Here is a 27,344-nt window from a genome sequence, read left to right as displayed (position 1 = left end):
TGTCTCCTGTTTTTTTTTCTAAACATACGTTTTTCTTCTCTCTTTCTGTTTTTTGTCGTTAGCGCGAAACAGCTAGACATAAGAACAACGTAACAAATAATAGTTTTTTAACTAGATTCCAGATAATATCATGGAGTTATTCATTTTCTAGAGCGAGTGAAGCTGAGGAATACTCAGTTCATAATACGCAGTATTATATCCTTGAGGAGTGTCACATACGTGCATGCATAGAAATGACCTCAGGTGTGCGTCAGCGAAGTACGATCGCTGTTCTCCACGATCCATTATTTACGATCTGCGTGGTTGGCGACTGTGCTCAGAATTTTATTTGCAGGCGCTTAAGAAACTACGCCGGAGTAGATTCGTGAAGGATCGCCAGTTTCGAGAAAAAGGGTATGCATTCTGTTTACACAGCTTTCACGGGAAGGTTTTGAAGGGACATGGATTCTGAGGTCATGACGACGGTGAAAGCAATGAATGAGACGCAGCAGTCGCCAAACACCGTACAAATTTTTTCTTTCGTGCTCCAGCGTGGATTTCAACAAAACTTACATGTATCAATGGCAAAACAATAGCATGTTATAGTGACACTGTATTAGAGGCATTAAGACGTAGAAATGACACGTAAACCAATTGACCTATGTAAACCAACTGACATTTATATGTCTTTAAATCGAGAACGTACTACTTCCAGGTCGATTTCACAATACAAAAATTCTTAGATGCTGTACGTAATATGGGAGTTTGTCTTACCATTAATTCTGTTCAAAGGAAGGAATATTACGATTCAGCGTCACGTCTACGAAGAGTTAATTGGAGACGATTGTTCTTCGGCTACTTCAAACAAAATAATTTTAGTGACAAAAATTAGTCATCACAATTCTCAGACATAAATCAGGTAAGAAAGTACTTCGTCACTAGGTAGAAGATTGCTCCTTCAAACCGGGCAGTATCTGTTGTTCAAAATGGGTTGAGAAATTTTGACGAGTGTGATGTGTTGCAAAGGCGTTAAAGTGAAATGCGATAACAGTAACTACTCACTGCAAGAGTACTACAAATTTTTCATGTATATGATTAAAGTTATTTGAATGCCGAAGCAGACACCGAAATATTGAAGAATTCTTTTATCTTCTGGCATTGTTTCGCCGAAGAAGATCGCACGATTGCTAAACAGACAGATACTGAGAAAAGTTTGTGGAGAATAAGAAATCAAATGATCGGGAGATAGGGGACTGGACCTTTTAAAAAAAGCAAGTGGATTTCAATTCAGCTGTTATGTTTTCTTCCCCCTCCCCCCTCCAAGAGTTTATTTTTTATTAGATTTTTTTAGAGTGTCTTAGCTACGATTATTTATATAGAATGTGCACAATATATACAAATCTTGAATAGTAACACAGGGATTATCCAACGCACTTTAATTATCTGTTACAATCCCTTTGGTTATCAGGAGATAATGAGCCATTTACTTTGCTTAAAAACTACGCTAACTACTATTTCCATTAATTTTAAAACTTCGTTATCAGTGTAGTAGGTAAAAAATATAGGTAATAAAGTGAAGCATTTATACTTTTGATGTCGGAGGCACTTTCGCAACTTTTGCACTCATTTAACTCTGGAGTAGTTAGTATTCTTAAGTAAAACATTGTTACTGAAATAGGATACCATATTTTGGCTTATTAGACACCGTAATTCGACAAAAATTGTTTCGGTATCCAGGAAGTTCTTTTTTCATGTACTATTGAGATATTTAGGAATATAAATCTTTAATTGTTACTCACGGCAAACAACAACAGCTAACTTCAGTTTTAATTATTGGGACTCATAAAAGAGACGCTGCTAAAGGCCATTTTAAGTCGATCTGTGGAAAGTTATTAATCGAATAAGATCTCCGTTCAGAAATGTACAAGTTACAAGTCGTGAACTGTGTCGCCGTTTATCTAAATTCTGTGTCCGAAAGTACATTCAGTGACTTATATTAATGACTGGCTGTGAACTGGTAATTAATCTAATGAACTCTGTTAATCTTTAATAATGCCTTCTGTTAACTGTGATAACCGTGTTAAACTGTGAATTGTGTTGTGATCTCCGATAGTTATACACTGTCCACAAAATTTTTCGTATCGATATGACTGTTAGACTTCTGGGATGGTGATTCTGTGACTGTGTTAAATATCTTAATCGGGCAGGTAGGTTAGAAAATTTAAAAAGGGAGATGGATAGGTTAAAGTTAGATATAGTGGGAATTAGTGAAGTTCGGTGGCAGGAGGAACAAGACTTTTGGTCAGGTGATTACAGGGTTATAAATACAAAATCAAATAGGGGTAATGCAGGAGTAGGTTTAATAATGAATAAAAAAATAGGAGTGCGGATTAGCTACTACAAACAGCATAGTGAACGCATTATTGTGGCCAAGATAGACACAAAGCCCATGCCTACTACAGTAGTACAAGTTTATATGCCAACTAGCTCTGCAGATGATGAAGAAATAGACGAAATGTATGACGAGATAAAAGAAATTATTCAGGTAGTGAAGGGAGACGAAAATTTAATAGTGATGGGTGACTGGAATTCGTCAGTAGGAAAAGGGAGAGAAGGAAACATAGTAGGTGAATATGGATTGGGGGGAAGGAATGAAAGAGGAAGCCGCCTTGTAGAATTTTGCACAGAGCATAACTTAATCATAGCTAACACTTGGTTCAAGAATCATGAAAGGAGGCTGTATACATGGAAGAAGCCTGGAGATACTGACAGGTTTCAGATAGATTATATAATGGTAAGACAGAGATTTAGGAACCAGGTTTTAAATTGTAAGACATTTCCTGGGGCAGATGTAGATTCTGACCACAATCTATTGGTTATGAACTGCAGACTGAAACTGAAGAAACTGCAAAAAGGTGGGAATTTAAGGAGATGGGACCTGGATAAACTGAAAGAACCAGAGGTTGTAGAGTGTTTCAGGGAGAGCATTAGGGAACAATTGACAGGAATGGGGGAAAAAAATACAGTAGAAGAAGAATGGGTAGCTCTGAGGGATGAAGTAGTGAAGGCAGCAGACGATCAAGTAGGTAAAAAGACGCGGGCTAATAGAAATCCTTGGGTAACAGAAGAAATATTGAATTTAATTGATGAAAGGAGAAAATATAAAAATGCAGTAAATGAAGCAGGCAAAAAGGAATACAAACGTCTCAAAAATGAAATCGACAGAAAGTGCAAAATGGCTAAGCAGGGATGGCTAGAGGACAAATGTAAGGATGTAGAGGCTTGTCTCACTAGGGGTAAGATAGATATTGCCTACAGGAAAATTAAAGAGACCTTTGGAGATAAGAGAACCACTTGTATGAACATCAAGAGCTCAGATGGAAACCCAGTTCTAAGCAAAGAAGGGAAAGCAGAAAGGTGGAAGGAGTATATAGAGGGTCTATACAAGGGCGATGTTCTTGAGGACAATATTATGGAAATGGAAGAGGATATAGATGAAGATGAAATGGGAGATACGATACTGCGTGAAGAGTTTGACAGAGCACTGAAAGACCTGAGTCAAAACAAGGCCCCGGGAGTAGACAACATTCCATTAGAACTACTGATGGCCTCAGGAGAGCCAGTCATGACAAAACTCTACCATCTGGTGAGCACGATGTATGAGACAGGCGAAATACCATCAGACTTTAAGAAGAATATAATAATTCCAATCCCAAAGAAAGCAGGTGTTGACAGATGTGAAAATTACCGAACTATCAGTTTAATAAGTCACAGCTGCAAAATACTAACGCGAATTCTTTACAGACGAATGGAAAAACTGGTAGAATCCGACCTCGGGGAAGATCAGTTTGGATTCCGTAGAAATGTTGGAACACGTGAGGCAATACTGACCTTACGACTTATCTTGGAAGAAAGATTAAGAAAAGGCAAACCTACGTTTCTAGCATTTGTAGACTTAGAGAAAGCTTTTGACAATGTTGACTGGAATACTCTCTTTCAAATTCTGAAGGTGGCAGGGGTAAAATACAGGGAGCGAAAGGGTATTTACAATTTGTACAGAAACCAGATGGCAGTTATAAGAGTCGAGGGACATGAAAGGGAAGCAGTGGTTGGGAAGGGAGTAAGACAGGGTTGTAGCCTCTCCCCAATGTTATTCAATCTGTATATTGAGCAAGCAGTAAAGGAAACAAAAGAAAAATTCGGAGTAGGTATTAAAATTCATGGAGAAGAAGTAAAAACCTTGAGGTTCGCCGATGACATTGTAATTCTGTCAGAGACAGCAAAGGACTTGGAAGAGCAGTTGAACGGAATGGACAGTGTCTTGAAAGGAGGATATAAGATGAACATCAACAAAAGCAAAACAAGGATAATGGAATGTAGTCAAATTAAGTCGGGTGATGCTGAGGGAATTAGATTAGGAAATGAGACACTTAAAGTAGTAAAGGAGTTTTGCTATTTAGGGAGTAAAATATCCGATGATGGTCGAAGTAGAGAGGATATAAAATGTAGACTGGCAATGGCAAGGAAAGCGTTTCTCAAGAAGAGAAATTTGTTAACATCGAATATAGATTTAGGTGTCAGGAAGTCGTTTCTGAAAGTATTTGTATGGAGTGTAGCCATGTATGGAAGTGAAACATGGACGATAACTAGTTTGGACAAGAAGAGAATAGAAGCTTTCGAAATGTGGTGCTTCAGAAGAATGCTGAAGATTAGATGGGTAGATCACGTAACTAATGAGGAGGTATTGAATAGGATTGGGGAGAAGAGAAGTTTGTGGCACAACTTGACTAGAAGAAGGGATCGGTTGGTAGGACATGTTCTGAGGCATCGAGGGATCACAAATTTAGCAGTGGAGGGCAGCGTGGAGGGTAAAAATCGTAGAGGGAGACCAAGAGATCAATACACTAAGCAGATTCAGAAGGATGTAGGTTGCAGTAGGTACTGGGAGATGAAGAAGCTTGCACAGGATAGAGTAGCATGGAGAGCTGCATCAAACCAGTCTCAGGACTGAAGACCACAACAACAACATGACTGTTAGACTTCTGGGATGGTGATTCTGTGACTGTGTTAAATATCTATTTGCCACAAATGAACTTTTGTGTCGCTTTAGTGTTAGGTTATCGCACTCGAATAATCGTACCATAGGAAATCTATCCAAGAGTGTATGTGGCTAGCGGTTTTATTTGTACTACAGTTAAAGCAAAGAAGACTCGATCTGGTCATAAACCGTAGGTTAACCCAACATCTAAGTGCAAATAAAGTGAACAACAAACCTGGGGTAGCCTACATCATTGACAATAGCCTACTTCTGACAATCACTTTTCAGCCGGATTCTATGGAGACACATCTACCGATGGCAGATGTGTACAGGTAAACACGGTTACATTACAACCTGATACATAGACTATGCGAGAAACGTTCTCCCCTCCTAGCAATAGTTTTTCTCTGGAGAAACGAAGCGTTCCAAGTGACTAGAGAAAAGCGAGAATCTTTATTGCTCTTGAAGAAAGAAAATAAATTATTACATCTTAAACTAAATTATATTTTCATCTGCTGCAAACACGAATTTCGTCAGTGGTCTTTGACATGAGATAACTTGAGTTAAATGCGACGTACAATGCTCCACTCTCGCTTCAGCACCGAATACGTCGCCCCTTGGGGTTATTATGAGAAACAGATCGCTGGGTTTATAATTAATCTGTGATTGTCGCATAACAAATTACAACTCACGCAGTCATAAGTAAAGAAAATAAACAAAATTACAGTGAAAGATCACACAGGCTAGAAAGCTGCCTGAAACTGAAACGTAGTGTCAATGGTCGTTTTTTTATGCTTGGGGGTATGGGTTTGGCGACCGCGTGTGGTTACGGGTCTCGCGGGATTTGCAATATATGTGTTGGGCGTCCTGTGTGACTTCACTCCCCTGCATCCTTTGTAGCTGCCAAAGTGATTTTGAATGGAGTGTGAAAAGGGTCCCAGAGGGCTAAAACCCAAGCCTAGGTCGCATGTAGGTTTTATAAGCGACTGTCTTTAAGTACAAATTGCTGTTGTGGTCTTCAGTCCGAGGACTGGATTAATGCAGTTGTCCATGCTACTCTGTTCTGTGCGAGCCTCTGCATCTCTGAATAACTATTGCAACCGACATTATTCTGAATCTGCTTACTGTATTCATCTCTTGGTCGTCCTCTACGATTTTTAACCCACATTTCCTCCAAATACTTAACTGGTAATCTCTTGATGTTTAAGAATGTGTCCTATCAACCAATCCCTTCTTTTGTTCAAGTTGTGCCTCAAATTTCTTGTCTTCTCAATTCTATTCAGTACCTCTTCATTATTTCGTGACCTACCCATCTAATCTTCAACATTCTTCTGTGGCACGACATTTCTTCTACTCTTTTTTCGTCTAAACTGTTTATCGTTCATGTTTCACTTCAATATATGACTACAGCTCGGACAAATACTTTCAGAAAGGACTTCCTAACACTTAAATTCAAGTGGTTCGAATGGATCTAAGCACTATGGGACTTAACATCTGAGGTCATCAGTCCCCTAAACTTAGAACTATTTAAACCTAATTAACCTAAGGACATCACACACATCCATTCCCGAGGCAGGATTCGAACCTGCGACCGTAGCAGCAGCGCGGTTCCGGACTGAAACGCCTAGAACCGCTCGACCACAGCGGCCGGTTCTTAAATTAATATACGTTGTTAACAAATTCTCTTCTTCAGAAATATTTTTCTTACCATTGTCAGTCTACATTCTATTTCCTCTCTACATTCTATTTCCTCTCTACTTCGGCCATCATCAGTTAGTTTGCTTCCCAAATACCAAAACTCATCTATTACTTTAAATTTCTCGAATCTAATTCCCTGAGCATCACCTCATTTAATTCAAGTACATTCCATTATCCTCGTTTTGCTTTTGTTGATGTTCATCTTAGATCCTCCTTTAAATACAGTGTCTATTCCGTTCAACTGCTCGTCCAAGTCCTTTGCTGTCTCTGACAGAATTACGATGTCTTCGGGAAACCTGAAGGTTTTTTTTTTCTTTTCACTGAACTTTAATTCCTGCTCAAAATTTTTCTGCTACCTTCAGAATTTCAAAGAGAGCAACATTGTCAAAAGCTTTTTCTAAGTCTACAAATGCTATGAACGTAGGTTTGCTTTCCCTTAACCCAAATTCTAAGATAAGTCTAAGATCAGCATTGCCTCGCGTGTTCCTACGTTTGTCTGGAGTCTAAACTTATGTTCCTCGAGGTCGGCTTCTACCAGTTTTTCCATTCTTCTATGAAGAACTCGTGTTAGTATTTTCCATCCATGACTTAGTTTCGTAATTTTCACACCTGTTAGCAACTGCTTTCTTTGGAGTGGAATTATTGCACTATTCAAATGGTTGAAATGGCTCTGAGCACTGTGGGACTTAACTTCTGAGGTCATCAGTCCCCTAGAACTTAGAACTACTTAAACCTAACTAGCCTAAGGACATCACATACATCCATGCTCGAGGCAGGATTCGACCCTGCGACCGTAGCGGTCGCGCGGTTCCAGACTGTAGCGCCTAGAAACGCTCGGCCACACTGGCCGGCTATTGCATTATTCTTGAAGCATGACGGTGTTTCACCTGTGTCTTACAAATTGTACACCTGATGGAAGAGTTTTGTCACTGATGGCTCTTCCATGGTTATCAGCAGTTCTAACACAATATCGTCTACTCCCGGGGTCTTGTCACGACTTAGACCTTTCAGAGCTCCGTCAAATTCTTCACGAAGTATCATATATACCACTTCATCTTGATGTATGTTTACTTCTCTTTCTGTAATATTGCCTTCAAGTTTATCTCCCACGTATATACTCTATAAACTCTTTCCACCTCTCAACTTTCCCTTCTTTGCTTAAGACGGATTTTCCATTGAGCGCTTGATATTGATGCAACTGCTACTGGAATTTTCCTGTAGGTGCTATCTATATTTCCCCTAATTAAATACTGTTCTAAATCCTTAATTTGTCCTTTATCCAAACGTATACAAATTACGCTTCCATGTGAGTCATGCAACAAAACTTGTGTCCAGTGACTACCGCCACATAACTAGAGCTCTACAGTTACCTCTACAACCATACTCCGCAAATCACTGTGGAGTGCACTGAAGAGGGTATTTCCCATTATTAGGGCTGATTCTCTTTCGTTCCACGTATGGAGCGCGGGAGGAATAACGGTTTAAATGCCTGTGAGCGTTGAAATTAATCTGACCTTGTCCTCTCGATCCCTACGGGAGAAAGTTGTAATATATTTCTAGATTCATAATTTAAAGCTGGTGCTTGAAACTTTGTAAGTAGGCTTTCTCAGGTTAGCTTGCGTCTATCTTCAAATGTCTGCCAATTCAGCATCTCAGTGTCATTCTCCCTCGGGCCAACCAAAGCTGTGGCAATGCATGCTGCCCTTCTCTGTGTACGTTCAAGACGCTCCTTGGTCCTATTTAGTACGGGTTCCACACATTCCAACAATTTCTAGATCGTCCGCAAGAGTGATTTGTAAGCAGTCTCTGTTGTAAACTGATAGCATTTCCCTAGTTTTCTACCAATAACTGCTTTCTACCACCTGCTTTACTTACAAAATGGTTCAAATGGCTCTAAGCACTATGGGACTTAACATCTGAGGTCATCAGTCTCCTAGACTTAGAACTAATTAAACCTAACTAACCTAAGGACTCACACACATCCATGCCCGAGGCAGGATTCGAACCCGCGACCCTAGCAGCAGCGCGGTTCCGGACTTAAGCACCTAGAACCGCTCGGTCACAGTGGCCGGCCTTTACTTACAACTGAACCTATGTGCTCGTACCATTTTATGGCTCTACAAAACGTTGCACGCAAGGTATTCGTATGAGTTGACTAATTCCGCTGCTACTTGATGATATTGAAATTGTAGCATTCTATATTTTATCGTTTTTTGAAGTGCACAGTTTTTCATTTTTGAACATTCAAAGCAATTTGCCAGTTTTTCGCCACTTACAATTGATATTAAGAACCGCCTGATATTATGCAGGTATTTTATACAGGATTTCATCATAGATAATTGGATAATCTGAGAAAAGTCTGAGATTCCCGGTTATACTATCTAGACGGTCGTCAAATACAACATGAACAGCAAAGACACCAAAACACTTTCGTGTGGCAGACCTGAAGTTACTTCTACACCTGTCAATGGCTCTCACGAACACGATATCCTCTACCTAGTCACAAATTTCAATTGATACCCCTTGCGATCGAATTTTTGATAATAATCATAGATGTGCTTTTCGGAAATCGAAAACCCTGGCTCTGTCTGACTGCTTTCATCCATGGTTTTCAGGACGTCATGTGAGGAAAGTTTGAGTTGGGTTTCGCTTTAATTCGGACTGGTTGGCATAGAAGAGACGCTCTGTTCGAGATATCTCATGATGTTTGAGCTCAGAATATGCTCTAACATTCTACAGCAAATGGAATGGGCATCAAGGATACTGGACGGTTGTTCTTTGGATCACTTCTGCTACCATCTTAGTAGACGGGTGTGAGCAGTGTTTTTTTCCAAGTATTCAAAAAATGTGTGTGAAATCTTGTGGGACTTAACTGCTAAGGTCATCAGTCCCTAAGCTTACACACTACTTAACCTAAATTATCGTAAAGACAAGCACACACACCCATGCCCGAGGGAGGACTCGAACCTCCGTCGGGACCAGCCGCACAGTCCATGACTGCAGAGCCTAAGACCGCTCAGCTAATCCCGCGCGGCTCCAAGTATTGGGTGTGCTTTTTGTTCGAGGGATCTGTGGTACATTGTGGCTGAAGGAGGGGCTGACCCAGTACACAATCTGACAGAGATTCCATCACGCACTGGAGATTTGCTCAGTTTTACTGATTTCATATGTTTTTCAACACCGTTGACATTAATATCCATGACGCTCGTCTTTACAATGTTACGAGAGTTAAATTGGGGCAGTACCCTTGGATTTTCATTTGTAAAGGAAACTTTGAAAACGGAGTTCTGCGTTTCTGCTTTTGCTTTGCTATCCTCAATTTAAGTCCCTGCCTCGTCCATGAGTATCTGTACACTAGCTTTGGTACCACTAACATTCTCTACATATGACTTTATTTGGGTTTTGAGGAAGATCTTCCGATAAGAATCTGTTACGGTAATCGTTGAAGGCTTCACGAATTGTCCTCTGGGCAGCCAGACCCGCTTCGGTCGTTCCTCGTTAAATAGCTCCTGATGGATGCATCCAGAATGGAGACGGTTGTAGATGATTCCACTGATTATTCGGCGATAGTACAGTCAATACCGAGTATTATCGTCTACTAGCGAAGAAACACTCCTATCGGGGCCCCAAAAAGGTAAATATGCTCCTGCTTAAAATACTCTGGCTGAAGAGTCCGGACCAACTGCTTCATTCTACCTTCCTCAACAAATTTAAAAATTTTCCCAAAAATTCTGGCTAGCGAACGTATTCGCGATCTTCTTAATATGCAACTCACCTCTCACTTCTACAGGCTCCCCTAACTGTAACTCGTTCACACGCACTGGTCCATTGTTGCAAGTCGTTCATACCCATCCACTCCTACTTCCCCATCCTCACTCACTCATTAAGCCTAACTCATTGTCATTATCTCTGTGTCTCTCTGTCACTGCCTCATGTCTTACGGCCACGGTCTCCTTCATACTGTCCTACTACTGCTGTTTCCTCTCACTGTGTCTGTCTCCCACTTGCTCTCTCTTACTGCCCTATCACATTCTTTTCTTCCCATTACTGCTGTCTTTGCTCACTATCGCTATCTCCGTCTTCCTCGTTGTCATTGTCATAGACTGTCTCTATCACTGGCTCTCACCCGCTTCTACTTTCTCCTTCTCTTTACTCCTCACCCGCTGCCACTGTCTCCTTGTCTGTAAACATAAAAAAAGCGCGAATATGTTCGTATGCCAAAATTTTTGGGATAATTTTTAAAGGTGGTAAGGAAGGTACAGTGTGGTAGTTGGAACCCCGCTTTTCATCCAAAATCCTTTAAACGGAAGCGTATTTGTCCTTTTTTTCTTTTGCTCCGATGGGAGCATTTTTCCGTTGATTCCCGTTTTTTCTCTGCCACAACAGGATATGTCACTCATATAAAAGAAACGTTATAGTTTAGTAAAAGTATGATAGTTTATTTATATGAAACTGATATAACGCAAAACTAATTTTACACCTCAGGCCATATTTTACGTGCACAAAAATTTTGCAAGTGCTTCAGCACTACAACATACGATTCCCATAGCCCTAATGATGATAACGGAGACACTTTACAGCTTATTTCTTCGTACTATGTCACTTTATCAACTGCGTTTTCGCCTCTTACTGGATGTTAAGTGCGTATTTTACGTGTACAAGTAGGGTAAATCTGAACCTCTGTACCTCGGACACGGCGAAAGATATCAAGAAGATTTTCAAGGTTGTTCGGTATCGGGGTCTTAGTAATATATCGTAAGAATGCCAGCCATTTGCTGTATATAACCGTCTTGCAACCTGTGGCTCGGATCTGGTACCCAAAAACCATGTTTTTTAGGGTGTCCACCAACTAAACGGTGCATCCATACGGCGCGCCATGGGCCATATCTAATACAAAAAGAACCAAGTGACTTGTTCCATTTGCTTAAGATGGAGGGATTGCATAATATTCAAACTATGACCGTGTACTTCAGGATAGTTGCAGTAATAATAATAATAATAATAATAATAATAATAATAATAATAATAATGGCGTGTGACGACTGCCTCCCGTCGGGTAGACCGTTCGCCTGATGCAAGTGTTTCGATTTGACGCCACTTCGGCGACTTGCGCGTCGATGGGGATGAAATGATCATGATTAGGACAATACAACACCTAGTCCCTGAGCGGAGAAAACCTCCGACCCAGCCGGGAATCGAACCCGGGCCCTTAGGATTGACATTCCGTCGCGCTGACCACATTTTCTTAAATCTCATTTTGTTCGTTTTCGATCGTTGTATCTGCACGGGGCGGACGTCGCAAGACATCCGTTTCAGTTCGTCGTTGATCCATTAACTTAGTTTTTTTTTTATTACAGAGGGCAGCAAACCCTCTGACCGAACACGCTGAGCTACCGTGCCGGCTCCACTCAGCTGCCGGGGGCGGACAGTTGGAGTAACGCAACTGCTGAGTTTACAAATGGTTCCTAGCTCAAGGGCTATCCAAAAACACATGACCTACCTTTCAGTCATCAATAGACCCGACGTATGTGCTCCGCAAATGTCCCGGTTTTATGCACGCCTTTTGGAATATTTCGGTAGCGCCCGTCGCATGAGTACCGATTTGCGATCATAATGTCACATTTGCACGCGCGCTCCGGCACCAGCGGTGGACAGTGGGTGGTGGCAGTTCTTGGCGGAAGGCAGGGAGGCCTGCGTGCCGACCGCAACAAGTTGCCCACTAGCAATCGATGCGCGGCGCGGTCGGCGCGACCTTGACCTCGCGCTCCAGCCCGCAGGAAGCCCGCCTGGCCGCCGGCAGCCGGCAGCCGGCAGCCGGCACGCCCGTCCATTGTCTGCTGCGCCGTGACGTCACGCGGCGAGCTGGTGCAGCGCCGCCGCTCGGCGCGCTCGCCAACCACGGTGGTGGCACGAAAGGTATCGCCCCCTTTCTCGACGGCTCCTTGTCCACATTAGGAAGTCTCAGACAGACACTCGAGTGGAATGGGCATAACAGAAAAAAGTCAATATGTGTGCCCCAAGGAAATGCGAGAGAACCACTCTTGATCTCTATACATATGAACGATCTGACGGATAGGGTACACAGCAGAGTTCGACTGTTCGTGGACGACGCTGTTTTCTATTGAAAATTGTCGTCTTTGACCGGTCGTAGGAGGATACAGAATGACTTCGATAGAATTTCTATTTGGTGTGACAGTTGGCAGCTTGCTCTAAATCTGGGAAAATGTCATTTAACGGGCAATGAGTACGAAAAAGATCCCTAATCGAATACAATATTAATGGTGTGCTCCTAGACACAGTCGCGTTGATTAGATCTAGGTGTAACGTTGCAAAACGGGAACGAGTACGTTAAGATCAGTTGCATCAAAGGCATATGGTGGACTTCGATTTACTGGTAGAGAGAGCGAGGGGGGAGAATTCTAGCATAGAGTAGCCCATCAATAAAGGACACCTTCCCGTCCAGATAGCCTAGCGCTTAGCACACCGTTTTCGGGATTCTGGGAGGTGCACCAGCCTCAGATCGATTGGTTTGTTGGTTGGCTTAAAAGAGGGGGGGGGGGGGGGGTAGGGACCGGACTGCTAGATCATTAGTCCCTCATTCCGATTAAAATAATTCCACAAGGGTGGGAGTAAAATAAACACAGCTGGAAGAAAGGAGAAAACCACAAGAATGACAGAAGGACAACAAACACTAAAATGGAAAAAATCGGACAAGAAAACCACAGAGAGACACAAGAAACATGAAGAAGAGATGAAAACAAGAGAGCAGATTACCATGGCTGGCTGACCATGAGAATAAAAAGGAGAAGGCAACAAATCTGCAATAAATTAAAACTTACACCCTAAAAGCACTAGGATGGAGGACACAGAGGGACAAAGGATATGCGCTAAAACTTAGATCAAATGATAAAACCCAACCTCACGAATGAAACTTAAAACTAAAGCTGCTGTCAGACATTGTCGCCCAACACCGAAGGTAGTGTGCTGGGAAAATTAATAGTCCGCTGCAGAGCAGCTAGAAGTGGGCAGTCCAGCAAGAGGTGGACGACCGTCATTTTTGAGCCACAGCGACACCGATGTGGCTCCTCGCGACGGAAGAGGTAATCATACGTTAGCCATGTATGGCCAATGCAGAGCCGGAAGAGGACAACTGATTCGCTGCGAGAGGACTGCGTTGAAGACTTCCATACTCGTAGTCTCTTTAATGACATGCAGCTTGTTGTATGTACTGTTATGCCATACCGTCACCCAAAGCCGAAAAACCCAGCGGCGTAAGACAGAACGCAGGTCAGTTTTGGAGATGCCCATCTCCAGAAGCGGTTTCCGCATAGCCTGAATGACCAGCCTGTTGGCAAGTTTGTTGCCTGGGATTCTGAGGTGTCCTGGGGTCCACAAACACCTCTGAATGATGGGACCATTCCAGGGCACAGATGGACTCCTGAATAGACGCTATCAAAGGATGGTGAGGGTACCACTGATCGATAGCTTGTAGGCTGCTCAAGGAGTCAGTATACAGGAGAAATGACTCGCCAGAGCATGAGCGGGCGTGATCAAGAGCACGAGATATGGCCGCCAGCGCTGCAGTGAAAACACTGCAGCCATTTGGCAAGGAGTGCTGTTCAATATGTGCTCCATGAACAAACGAAAAGCCTACGTGACCATCAGCCTTCGAGCCGTCAGTGTAAATCACTTCATGGCTCTGGTACATGTCGAGAATCGAGAGGAAGTGATAGCGGATAGCCGCAGGGTTAACGGAGTCCTTATGGCCATGTGAAAGGTCCAGAAGAATCTGCGGCCTACGAGTACACCATGGAGGTGTACCTGAATGGACCTCCAGGAGAGGTGGTAACGGGAAGGACTCCAGTTAAGGCAGAAGAGTCCAGACGCAGACCGCAATTGTAAGCCCTGACCAGGGCCGCCGATGCGAGAGATGAACTGCCATGGTTGGGAAAGGAGACAGTAATTCAGATGCGCAGGAGAACTACGAATGTGCGCAACGTAACTGGCGAGCAGTTGTGCACGCCTAACCTTCAATGGAGGGACTCTGGCCTCCACCAGGACACTGGTCCCCAGACTCATTCTAAAAGCTCCCGTCGCTAGGCGAACGCCACAGTGGTGTACTGGGTAGAGTAAATGCAACGCTGAGGGCGCCGCCGAACTATAAACCAGACTCCCATAGTCAAGCCGTGATTGAACAAAGGCTCTGTACTGCTGCAGCAGCGTAGAGCGATCTGCACCCCAGTTGGTGTTGCTCAGGCAGCGGAGGGCATTGAGGTGCTGCCAGCTCTTCCGCTTAAGCTGATGAAGGTGAGGTAACCAAGTCAATTGGGCGTCGAAAACCAGTCCTAAGAATCGATATGTTTCTACTACCGTAAGTGGATCGTCATTAAGATAAAGTTCTGGTTCTGGATGAATGGTGTGATGCCGACAGAAATGCATGACACACGACTTCGCAGCTGAAAACTGGAAGCCATGGGCCAGAGCCCATGACTGCACCTTGTGAGTGGCTCCCTGTAAGCGTCGTTCAGCAACACCAGTACTGGAGGAACAGTACGAAATGCAGAAGTCATCCACATACAGAGAAGGTGTGAAAGACGGCCCTACAGCTGCTGCTATACGGTTAACAGCCACTAAAAATAGAGAGACACTCAATATGGAGCCCTGCAGAATACCATTCTCCTGAATACGAGTGGAACTATGGGAGGCACTGACTTGGACACAGAAAGTACAGAGTGACAGGAAGTTTTGGATAAAAATCGGGAGCGGGCCTCGGAGACTCCACTCATACAATGTGGTAAGGTTATGATGCCGCCAGGTCGTGTTGTTGCTTTATGTAAGTCATAACCCAACCACTGACACATCATACGCTCCAGAAACTTACAAACAAAGTTGGTGAGGCTGATGGGTCGGTAGCTATCCACATCAAGCGGGTTTTGACCAGGTTTGAGCACTGGAATGATGGTGCTCTCCCGCCATTGCGATGGAAAGACGCCATCACGCCAGATCCGGTTGAAGATGATGAGGAGCTGTCGCTTGTAGTCAGACGGGAGATGTTTAATGATCTGACTGTGGATCCGATCTGACCCAGGAGCTGTGTTGGGGCAATGTGCAAGGGCGCTGAGGAGCTCCCACTCTGTAAAAGGGGCGTTATAGGGTTCACTGTGGCGTGTAGTGAACGGGAGGACTTTTCTTTCCATCCACTGTTTGAGGATGCGAAAGGGTGGGGTGTAGTTCTCCGACGCAAAGGCCCAAGCATAGTGCTCAGCAAAGTGCCATTGATGTTAATGCCAGGGACATCTGTTGGGGTCTAGTACCCAAAAAGACTTCTGATCTTCGTCCAGACTTGGGAAGATGACATATGGCACCCAATGGTCGACACATACCTCTGTCACTGAGCGCTTTGGGATTCAGGAGAAAAGAAGCAGCACAGTGTACGCAATAAATATGCCATCAATGATATGGAGGGAGCTACTATTAGACAGTTAACAATACATCGAAATACCAACTTCATGACTACGTCGATATCTACATGGATAATTAGCAAATCAAACTTAAGTGCCTGGCACATGGTTCATGGGACCACCTTCACAATAATTCTCTACTATTCCACTCTCGAACAGCACGCAGAAAATACAAACACCTATATCTTTCCGTGTGAACTATGATTTTTTTAATTTTATTATGATGATCGTTTCTCCATATGTAGGTCGGGGTCAACAAAATATTTTCACAGGTCCAATCTCGCAGAATAGTATCTCAAAGTTAGCAAGATAAACTCTGAAAATAATTGTTCTGTCGATGGGTTGCAGTTTGAAAAGATGCCAACTAGTCATAATGTGCGAGCAGGGCAACATAGTTTCAAAGAAGTTATAGTACATTAGCTTTCAACGAGCAAATGAAGCAACAGTATTAAAGAGGTGGTGGATTTGTGCATATTATAATGTGAACAAACGTTGTCGCAATGATAAAGTAAGAGAAATATTGTCAATCAAGAGGGCTGGTAAATGTCTGACTGTTGTTAAGTTCACTGGCACACAGGCTGCGCTCCATTATAAGGATAGTGGAGTGTACACTGTTGCTGTCTCGCCTTCCTGTTTCTCAGGCTTAAAAGCGAGGGTGCTGCTGCTGCGCTTTGTCCGGTTGTAACTAAAGATGCCCGACGAGTAAAAACGTACTGTAAGCGTCCGCAGACAGAAATGTTACCAGAAGACCGTCAATGCAGGCAGGCTGTGTAACAGTTCGGATCCATTCGGTCTGTAATTAATAACGACAGCTGTTAGAGAATCACTATGATTCACATTAAGTAAATATTCAAAAATCAATATTGCCGTTTCGCGTACATGGCACTCGTCCCCGAACTTAGGACTCCGGACTGACCAAGACTCCATTCACGACTGATGTCAACTGCAGCGACCCGAGTACTGTTATGTGCCCTTGGAGGCGTGGTCTGTTGTCCATTGTCCTTTAGCTACAAATAATTCCAGACAGAGAGGGCAGCACTCGATCGAATGTAGCGTCCGAACAGGTATGGTGCAGACGAACATATTAAATGTTAGTAACACACAGCTTATAGAAAACAAATATGTTATGTGATTACACTTGAGAAGAAGCAGAAAATGTGATTAGCGCTGGCGGGAAACCTTCATTCAACAAAATAAAGTTGTGCCCTGGAATCAAAACGGTTGTGTCTCTCGAACACAACACCATACGGAAAACATCCTATGAAACTCGAAAAAGGTAATAAAAGTATTAGTGTCTGAAAAATTATATCACAGAAAGATTAATTTTTTAAGTGGGGGATAAATTGGAACTAATGAAATGTTAAAATCGGACACGAGTCAATTCTTCTTGATGCGATAATTTACCAACAGCCGTATGTATTGTAGAAATTTATTTTATTTTATGAACTTCTATGTGCTACCAGTTTCGGCATTCTATTGATGATTCAAGTCTGGTGGAAAACTACGGAGCTGCAAGGAAACAAGGATCGACTTTAACGTCCTGTCGAGGTCGGCAGAGGCTGAAAAATACTGAATTGGCAGACGCTTGAAGACAGACCAGAACCATTCTGTGTAGTCCTAGTTGTAAAGCTCCAACAAACAACATTAAGCGATGAATGTATGAGTAAACCACAACCCACTGTCTACCGCTCCCGTAGGTATCGCGAAGACAAAATTAATTACGGCGAGCAAACAGGCGTTTATGTGCTCACCAGTAAACCCCTGATTCTTTAAGGAACCGAACCCCCAAGTATAAAACAGCGTCAAATGTCTGATTACTTTAAAAATGAGTTAAAGTGTTAAATATTTGACGTTAAGCACGTAGACGTAAAGTTTGTTGAAAGTCGCTAAGTGCTCTAATTATGATGCACTAGATGAATATAAACCGGGTAATTTCCGCTCCATTTTAAACAAAAGCTACTTTTTCGCGCATATAAATGTCTGTGACGTCATATCTCCTGTCCTATGTGTCATACAATGATATAACTTTGCTTGAATATTCCGTGGTACATGTGGATTCTGCATGTAAACCGTGTTGCGAATAGAGTGGTAGTAAAGAAATAATGAATTGTAACGTCATGTCTCATGCTGAAATTTTACTGGGTGAAATAGAAATTTAGGCCCGCATCTCGTGGTCGTGCGGTAGTGTTCTCGCTTCCCACGCCCGGGTTCCCGGGTTCGATTCCCGGCGGGGTCAGGGATTTTCTCTGCCTCGTGATGGCTGGGTGTTGTGTGCTGTCCTTAGGTTAGTTAGGTTTAAGTAGTTCTAAGTTCTAGGGGACTGATAACCTTAGATGTTAAGTCCCATAGTGCTCAGAGCCATTTGAACCATTTGAAATAGAAATTTAGTGAGCAATAAACTTTTTCCTTTCATCATTTTGCGGCGGATGTCAGCGAGCAGAAGTTCCGTAAAGGTTGGAAATTATGTGCAAAGTTTGTTGGGAGCCGCAAAGTGCGAAAGTCCTTGTATCTGCGCCGTAGTTCCACTGCTTTAGGACAAACACACTGTTTCTACCTGTAGTATTTTCCTTATTATGTTACGTTTGTGACATGAGATTGTACCTCTCAATGAGTAGATTATGATGGCATGGTTCAAATGGCTCTGAGCACTATGGGACTTAACATCTATGGTCATCAGTCCCCTAGAACTTAGAACTAATTAAACCTAACTAACCTAAGGACAGCACACAACACCCAGTCATCACGAGGCAGAGAAAATCCCTGACCCCGCCGGGAATCGAACCCGGGAACCCGGGCGTGGGAAGCGAGAACGCTACCGCACGACCACGAGCTGCGGACTATGATGGCATCTTAAGATTTTACACTCAGTCAACATCTACGAAAAGTACTGAATATCAAATTTTTGTTGTTCTTGAAAGCTGTTTCACACGCAACCAGCAACTGTTTCTGGGTCCAGGGATAGTCGCTTAGCAAAATAAATTCTTGTTGTACTCCGTATGTGAACAGAACGGGATGCTGCCCTAATAACAGGTACAATAGGAAGTAATGTCTGCCAATTCTTCGGCCTGGTATCTCATTGATTCGAGTAGAATTATCTTCTGTGATCAGACTCGCTTCGAATTTATCAGCGAAGACGTGTCTGGGCACGCCTCGGAGAAGCGGTGGGATGCCACACTGACTGTCGCGTGGCGTGCGGTCCGACAGCCGGGAGTTATTATCTGGGCTGCCATTGCTTTTCATAGGATGATCCCTTTGGTTGTCGTCTGCAGCACTCTTACAGCACAGTGCTACGCTGACGATATTCTACGCTCCGTTTTGATGCCCTTAATGGCAAGCCATCCTGGTCTTACACTGCAGCAAGGTAATGCCACCCGCCACGGCGAGAGTTCTTATTGGTTGTTTTCGTATTTGCTAAACCGCACCTTGACTAGTGAGGTCACCGGATCTCTTCCCAATTGAGAAGATTTCGAACAGTATGGGCAGGGCCCTCCAACCAGCTTGAGATTTTGACGATCCAATGTGCCAATTGGACAGAATTTGACACGAGATTCCTCAAGAGGACATCCAGCAACTCTATCAGTCAATGCCAAGCCAAATAACTACTTTCACAAGGGTCAGAGGTGGACCGACGCGTTATTGACTTGCTCAATTTATGAAGCCCTTTCTGTTGAATAAATCGTCCAGTCATTAGTTGCTCATCCCTACAGTCTGAGAGAAAACAGGTTTGTTAGGCTGCAAAGAACAGTTAACGATATTCCCGAATGAGATTTTCACTCTGCAGCGGAGTGTGCGCTGGCAGAAGTGGAGCTGTGAGAACGGGCGTGAGTCGTGCTTCGGTAGCTCAGATGGTAGAGCACTTGCCCGCGAAAGGCAAAGGTCCCGTGTTCGAGGCTCGGTCGGGCACACAGTTTTAATCTGCCAGGAAGTTTCAGTTAACGATATTGTTTCATGCCATGAAGACGTGCGTCATGTCAGGCACCTATCGCAGAATGATAAATATATTATGAAGTATCGCTAATAACGTTCCTAGTGTTCTCATAGTTGCGATAATTAGTGCAAAAGCTAAATATTTGTCGCTTGCAATAGCACATATGAGGGTATATTGTAGATACACGACTTTCAGGGGTTTCCTCGCCTGAAATGTGGTTTCATTGCGACGTGGATGTTTCCAGTGATCACAGATTCAAAGCTACTGAAGGCTTGTATGCATTATTGCTTTTAAATTATGTACATAGTGTGCATGCTTAAAGTCAGGGTCGTCGGTTGTGGGGAACGTCACGTGTATTGGAAATACCAAGACAAGGCGCGTTTCAGGTTTTGCGTAACACTACAGAGAATCGATGTCAGTTGATAAACGCTGAGAAATTGTACGGAAGGGATCATAGTGCAGCCTCAGAGGCAAAGGAGTCAGTTTTATTTTGGAGGAAAGCAATAGTTTGCTGAAATATGAAAGACACATTAGTACAAGAATAAGTCACATTACTGCAAGGGTATAAATTAAAATTAATTTATGAGTACTCTCTTTTAAATTTTGATTAGTGCATCGTTACATCTCTTAGCGGAATTTAACGTGTCATTCAAAGTAGGTAGCATATAGGCCGAATATTTCCGTGTCATTTGCTTGTGTTTCCACCATACTAGTCTTTTTTTTAGCTAAATTTAGTTTTAATTGGATAATCTTGGGATACCGTTGCCGTAAGTAAGATAATTTGCAGATGGGATGTATCAGTCTGTTGCAATTCACTGCCCGCTTAATTATACTGACGACCACATGTCTTCTAAATAGTTTCTTTACAAATTCAATTTCTCCTTATAATTGTTCGTTTTCAAGATTTGCTGCTGACTTTCATGCGTTACATGGGTTTCATCGTATAAATTCTGTGTCCGAATTAAAAGACGTGATCTAATGGCCGTATAAAAAATTCCTACAGAACATGCTTTCTTTTGTTTCGTTCATTCAAGCCGTTCCAAAGAATCTAAAATATAGTTAATGACGAAGAAAATTTAGTATTTTATCCATCTTCAGCACTGGTACTAGTTTTATGCAGATACTGTGTGCCGTATGCACTTTATTATTACACTAGCGAATAATCCGATAGGTATAAACTTCTGAAGAAGGGCACCAACTGCCCGGAAAAGGTAAAGAAGCGAAGTAAATGTTAACAGTTACGGCAGCTAACTTCACTGCATTAAGAAACTGCAGTGGTGGCGTGATTATTTTTGGAGGTAAGCGGTATCTTTAAGAGCGGTGGATCGATGAAATTCGCGATAATCTCCTATAGATTTTACTGAAGCGACTGCTATTCAACATACAAATTATTCAGTCGTTCGTTAGAGCCTAATGGAATTAATTATTGATTTATCGATTGCGCTAGCACAGTCAGTAGACGCTTTCCGTTATAGGTACACTTTAGGAATGCTTCAAATGTTTGTGTCAAGCAACGAAACATCTCAATGCCAAGGCTTTGAATTTTGTTTCAGCCTTCTTTCCCTTGTCAGTGCAATTTTCTTAAGAAATTTCTAGTTTGCACGGTGACAAGAAAACTTAGTCTTCTATCTTATTATCCTTTAAATGATCGTGCCTTCTGTCAAATTTTCATTTCTTAACCGGTTTAATAGTCCATCAGTAATGAAATGATTGTATATTTAACGCGAACAGGGAAGGAAGGACAGGTGGAAGGTTCTGTCAATCAGTTATCAACACCTTCGTTTGTATAAGAAACAATTTCCAAAATTGTTCGAAGGTGCTTTACTGTATTAAAGCAACAGAAATCATAGACACGCTTCTGTTTCGAAGACGTAATGACTTCCACTGTAATGGCTAGAAGCGAACAGCAGATCAAAAGATGATTTATAAATTTTGATTATCATGGGACATGGGACATGTCGTGCGTCTGTCAAAGCTATTGCTTTGCACAGTTAATGGGCAAACCAAACCAAAGTCATTCAAATATCGTTTTGGACTTCCTGTTCCGTTTTCAACAACAAGTAAGAAATGGACGGCTGAATTCAAATATTTACGACTGCACTTTTTACGAAAATGAACGTCCCAAAATTGCAAACACAAAAATAATGAAACTATTGAAAACGTTCACAATACTTTATCGGGCGATAGTCATTTTTAAATAGGCCGTTTTAAATAGTTGACACCGTTTTAAATCACGTGGGGATATTTGCTTCTATATTCGAGTCTTTCTGTCAGTACACAGCTACAACATCGATTGCAAATTATTGCTGCAGCTGCCCTGTGAAAAATTACAATTTTGTTCAGCTATCACACTTCGAGAGTCGCATATTTACGATATATTGCTCTTTAGCTATGCTTACTTTCCACTTTGGTTGTTGTTATTCCGATTTTCATGTTCATAGATGTGGCACTTTTTTTTTAGTTCTGTTTTGATTAAAAACAACCCAGTTTCCTCCATGTTGCCGACTGACATCCCCGTATGCGCCCGAAAAATACATCTATGGCCGAAGATTATATTTTACTTACAGTTTCTGCTATGGTAAAGGTTATATTGTTCTTATAGGTTCTAAATGGCACTGAAACTGTTCAGCATGCAGGTGCATGGTTACTGAATAAGTGCATTAGCAACTGCAGCACCCAGTTTTCTGTCAACGTTCTAAATAAGTATTGACCGAAGACTCAAATATGTATTACGCTAATTGAATATGTATAAAAGCCCGAAGCACGCAGTAGCTTAAATAAAAAATACTTAAAACGTGGCTGGTGCTGTATTCATTGAAATAATAAGCCTAATTTTGACATAAAAGCCAGGATCTTTCACTACCAGGCACATTTGATAAGCAAACCGTCGAAAACATTGGTCACCGCGAGGAGACACAGTGCTAATACCGTATGAGACCTCTTACAGCACTGATACTGCCGCAGCTCGGTGCGGAAGATAATCTGCAAGTTTTAACCGACAGAAAAATAAATACACTCCACTTCACTGCCCTGACTTACGTCTGCTGTGGAGGGTGAAATGGGCGCCTGATACCAGTTCTACACCACCTACAGCGCCCGAATAGGAATGAATTCGGCAGATATGATGTACATGTACAGACAAACAAATGATTACAATTTCAGAAACACTGCCCGATTTATGGAGCACATCTGACCCTTATGTAAGCAGTTATTCGGCTTGGCGTTGATGTGCTGCTGAGAGATATCGTGCCAAGTTCTGCCCAATTGGTGGGTTAGATCGTCAAAATCCCGACCTGGTTGAGGGGCCCTACCGATAATGCTCCAAAATTTCTCAATTTCTGTGAGGTCGTATGCTGGGGGACACTCATGTTGGTATTCCGCCGCTGTCCAGGGCGTCTCCAGACTCGTCTTCGGCCAGGAATCTCACTGACTGGAGTAGAATTGTCTTCAGTAACGAGTACCGCTTCGAAAAGAGCCCCGATGACTACTGAAGACGTATTTGGAGACGCTGTGGACAGCTGTGGAATCAGGGAGTGATGGTCTGGTGTGTCATTTATTTTCACAGCAGGGCCCCCTTGGATGTCATCTGCAGCATCCTCACAGCACAGCGGTACATTGACGTTATTCTACCCACCCAGTTTCTTGCCCTTCATCCCCACCCACACACGGAGAAAGTTTCTACTGCTTGTCTTCGCGTTTGTTAAATCCTACCTCGGTCAGCAAGGTCGCCGGGTATCTACCAATTGAGAAGGTCTGGAGCATTATCGTCAGGACCTCCAACAAACTCGGGCTTTTGACAATATAACGGGCCAGTTGGACACAGTTGACACGATATCCGTCAGGAGGACATCGAACACATCTGTCCATCAATGCCAAGCCAAATAACTGCTTGCACAAGAGCCACTGGAAGAACAACGCGTTATTGAGTGACTCAATTTGTGAAGCTGTTTCTCTTGAAGAAATCCTCTATTTTTTCTGAAATTATAATGATCTGTTTGTCTGTACATGTACATCACATCTTCCAATTTCCATCCAATTGGGGTAATTCCTTCGTGGTGCTTAAACTGAAGAATATGTGTTTTTTAACCTATTTGCTTGCATCGGACCCATCGTCTTGTTGTTTAAGATGAATCGTATCTTCATCGCGGCTTTTGGAATTCAACGTACACAGTCACTCGATTAAAAAGGGGGGAGGGACACGTGTTACTTAACACACTGCCAGATGAACTCCCACTTGTTCTTCCTGCAAATCTGTAGGTGGCTGCCTAATGGACACGCAGCTTCGCGAGAAATCACCGACACGCCTGCTTTCCAGATACACAAGTGGCTCAGCACGTGACGCGGAAATTCGCATTCCGCTGACAGGTGCACACTTGTGGAATGGCGCTAATCCAGCAGTTGGTCGTGCGTCGCCAGCATCTGCGCTCACCCCGGCTGACGAGACGCGTCGTCTTTCCCACGGTTAGCGCTGCTAGAGAAGCCCGCCGTCCATTGGTGACAGTTAACCTCGCGCCTCCTTGACACGGCGCGCCGCTCTGTAATAGAGACCAGATCTGCGATCGCAGATCTTCGCCCAGTGCGGCGGCGCCGTGACGCGAGGAGCGCCCTTGCCTTTCTATTTTTGGTGCGCGCCGGCCACGCCGGCTGCAGTTGGTCGCCGGACGCCAGTGCAGCCAGCAGCACGCCGCTGCATCTCGGCAATGAGGGAGCTGCCCGGCTGGTTAGTAGCGGCAGCAGCCGAGCTGAACCACAGCGGCACCCCTACCTCTCAGTGTACGAGGACAGAGAAAGGGGGAGGGGCGATTATGTGATCCGTTACAACTGTAGAGATCGTCATGCAGGCAAAAGCCAACATTTCTTGAACAGGCAATCGGGTGTACAAGGGGATAGTGAAGCATGTACAGTAAAAGAGGAAATCATTTGGATTAATCCATCCTGAAGACATACGAAGGCATGCTGAAACGTAACGCTTCCCAGTTTTCTTCGAACATTGTTAAAGATGTTTACATAAAAAACCCGTTATTAACATTCTACATTATTCTTTATATCTGCAGATTTATTTCTCTACATACGGGTACGAACACATTTCTCCCACCGAGAGACCATTTTGTTGGTATCGTCACATTAGAAGGTTTGACGTTGCTGACGGAGCCACAACCTCACCTCTCCTTGCGCAGCTTCATCACTAACAAAGTGAATTCCTCGAATGTGTTTTAAGTTTTGGGAACTGATGACAACCGGATGGTACAAAGACGGAGGATAATCGATGACAGCGAATCCAAGGCGTAGGATTGTTGCAGGTATTGCAGCACTCCTATGTGGTCTGACATTGTCGTGCAGTAGGAGAGGATGCTCCACGTGTGAACGAACTTTTCGTATTCGAAATTCGATTACAGCCCTTTATTTTTCGTGCACCGACACAGTTACGTTACACACTGCCACTTTACATGCTACAGTTCTGGGCCGTCTAGCGGCAGAGGGCTGCAAATACGTGGTCGTGAGGAATAAAGCTGGAGAATGTCAATAACATCTGTTTAACTTAAAAAGCTAGTTTTGACATAAAAAATTCGGAGGCAATACTTTTTAGTACGCATTCGTATAATAGAAATTAAATTTGGAATTTAAGCATCGTCAGTGACTACATATCGATAGATACAGCTCTAGCTCAAGTATCAAGTGGTTTAACCACGACACCACGTCATTCGAAAACACATGAAGGACGATATCCTATGTTTTCACAAAACAAGGTCCACGTCAGTTTTCTTCTGGTAAAACAAAAAAGATGAGGGCGTGTAGAGGAGTGAAAAAAACAAGTAAAATACAATTGAGCTTAAGAAATATCCGGAGACAGCAAACCGTGGCTTAGTGAGTGAGGTAACTTATCTGAAGGTAACTATCACATCACTGGGAACACATGTGCTGTACGTTCCAACTGAAACTGTTTATATGTAAGACAGTTCATCAGGAGTAATCCCAGTAGCCAGGACGCATTAATAGAAACACGTTAGATACAGTAAGACGTAAGATGGTTTCTGTTACGGTATTAACCATCTGTTTGTAGAAGAGATTTCTACGTTACGTGTAGTATTTTTTCATATTAACTTATATTTGCAATTACTGTTAGACAACTACGTAGACAGTATGTGGTGCGTAAAAGTTTCCTTATTTTTTTCCAAATGTGGAAGCTCCATATACGTATGTTGGACACACAAGATCTACAAGAAGTTGTGATTTAATAGCAGAAAGTTGTGTTTCTTGAATGCTCTCTTTCACTGGGTTCGAATAAAGTTCCGTCGACAGTAAAATTATTAAACCTGCAGTTAGTTTAATGTTCGACAAGGAATATTGTTATATTGAGTCCAGGCACTAACTCCTGCAATAGATTAATGTTACTCTCGACTGAACTGCGTGTTCGACGACGAAAATTACACAAAGTTTAAGTATTTGTTAAGCTCTAAATGACACATGAATGTTCAATGTAGTTCTATCACCAGAGAGAAAGTGTGCTTCGCTTTTTCTCATCTCACTTTTCTGCAACTGGGAAAACGTTTACAATCACGTTAACGTCCTTACCGTGTACAGGAAAATGATTCAGATAACCGATATGGAAATGAAACAGGAATGAAGAGCAAAAAAAAAAAATAAATAAATAAATAAATAACTATCGTTATTTCATATAATCGAATATCGCCGTACTAAATGTCGATACAGAAGCGAATCGAGGGGAGGAGCTACAGGACCACAGACCCGCGCCCGTCGACCCGCCCCCCAGAACTACACTTGTTTCTTATAAGTCTCTCCTCCTTTCTATCTCTCTCTGTAAAAAAAAGTAATATATTATTGGAACATAGTTTTCAGACTCAAAAGTGTAGAAAAATTTCTCACTATTGAAGTTGGTATTATACGTAACAGATTAAGAAAATACCTTTGTTTACTCTAAAGAATTTGGAAACAAAATTAAATTTATCTGAGCTCAGCCCACCCCCTTGCTAGACCAAAATCCTTGATTCATACTGTGTCAATACAATCGATTAATAGAAATTAAAATGTCGGTATTTCGATATATCGGTGTCAAAAATTTAAAGTTTAAATTAGAATTTATGAATGGATGTTTCATGTAAAACTATGAGAAGTGGGTTTAGCAATTAATAAAAAACCCAGGAAAACCAAATTTTATTATACATTATTTTACATATAAATAAAGGAATCTGTGAATGCAGAATACAAACTCGGAGTACCT

The 27,344-nt window shown here is 42.6% G+C and overlaps 1 protein-coding gene across 2 annotated transcripts in view; it reads right to left on the bottom strand.

Moving 5' to 3' along the window:
• Positions 1 to 27,344, bottom strand: part of LOC126187587 (band 3 anion transport protein) — a 588,329-nt gene that overhangs the window by 361,411 nt on the left and 199,574 nt on the right. The gene's annotated exons all lie outside the window — the stretch shown is intronic.

Source organism: Schistocerca cancellata, chromosome 5 (genome assembly GCF_023864275.1).
Source record: "Schistocerca cancellata isolate TAMUIC-IGC-003103 chromosome 5, iqSchCanc2.1, whole genome shotgun sequence".
In the NCBI taxonomy this organism is placed as follows: Eukaryota; Metazoa; Arthropoda; class Insecta; order Orthoptera; family Acrididae; genus Schistocerca; species Schistocerca cancellata.
The sequence above is the reverse complement of the archived record's forward strand: the minus strand, read 5'-3'. Positions and strand labels throughout refer to the sequence as shown.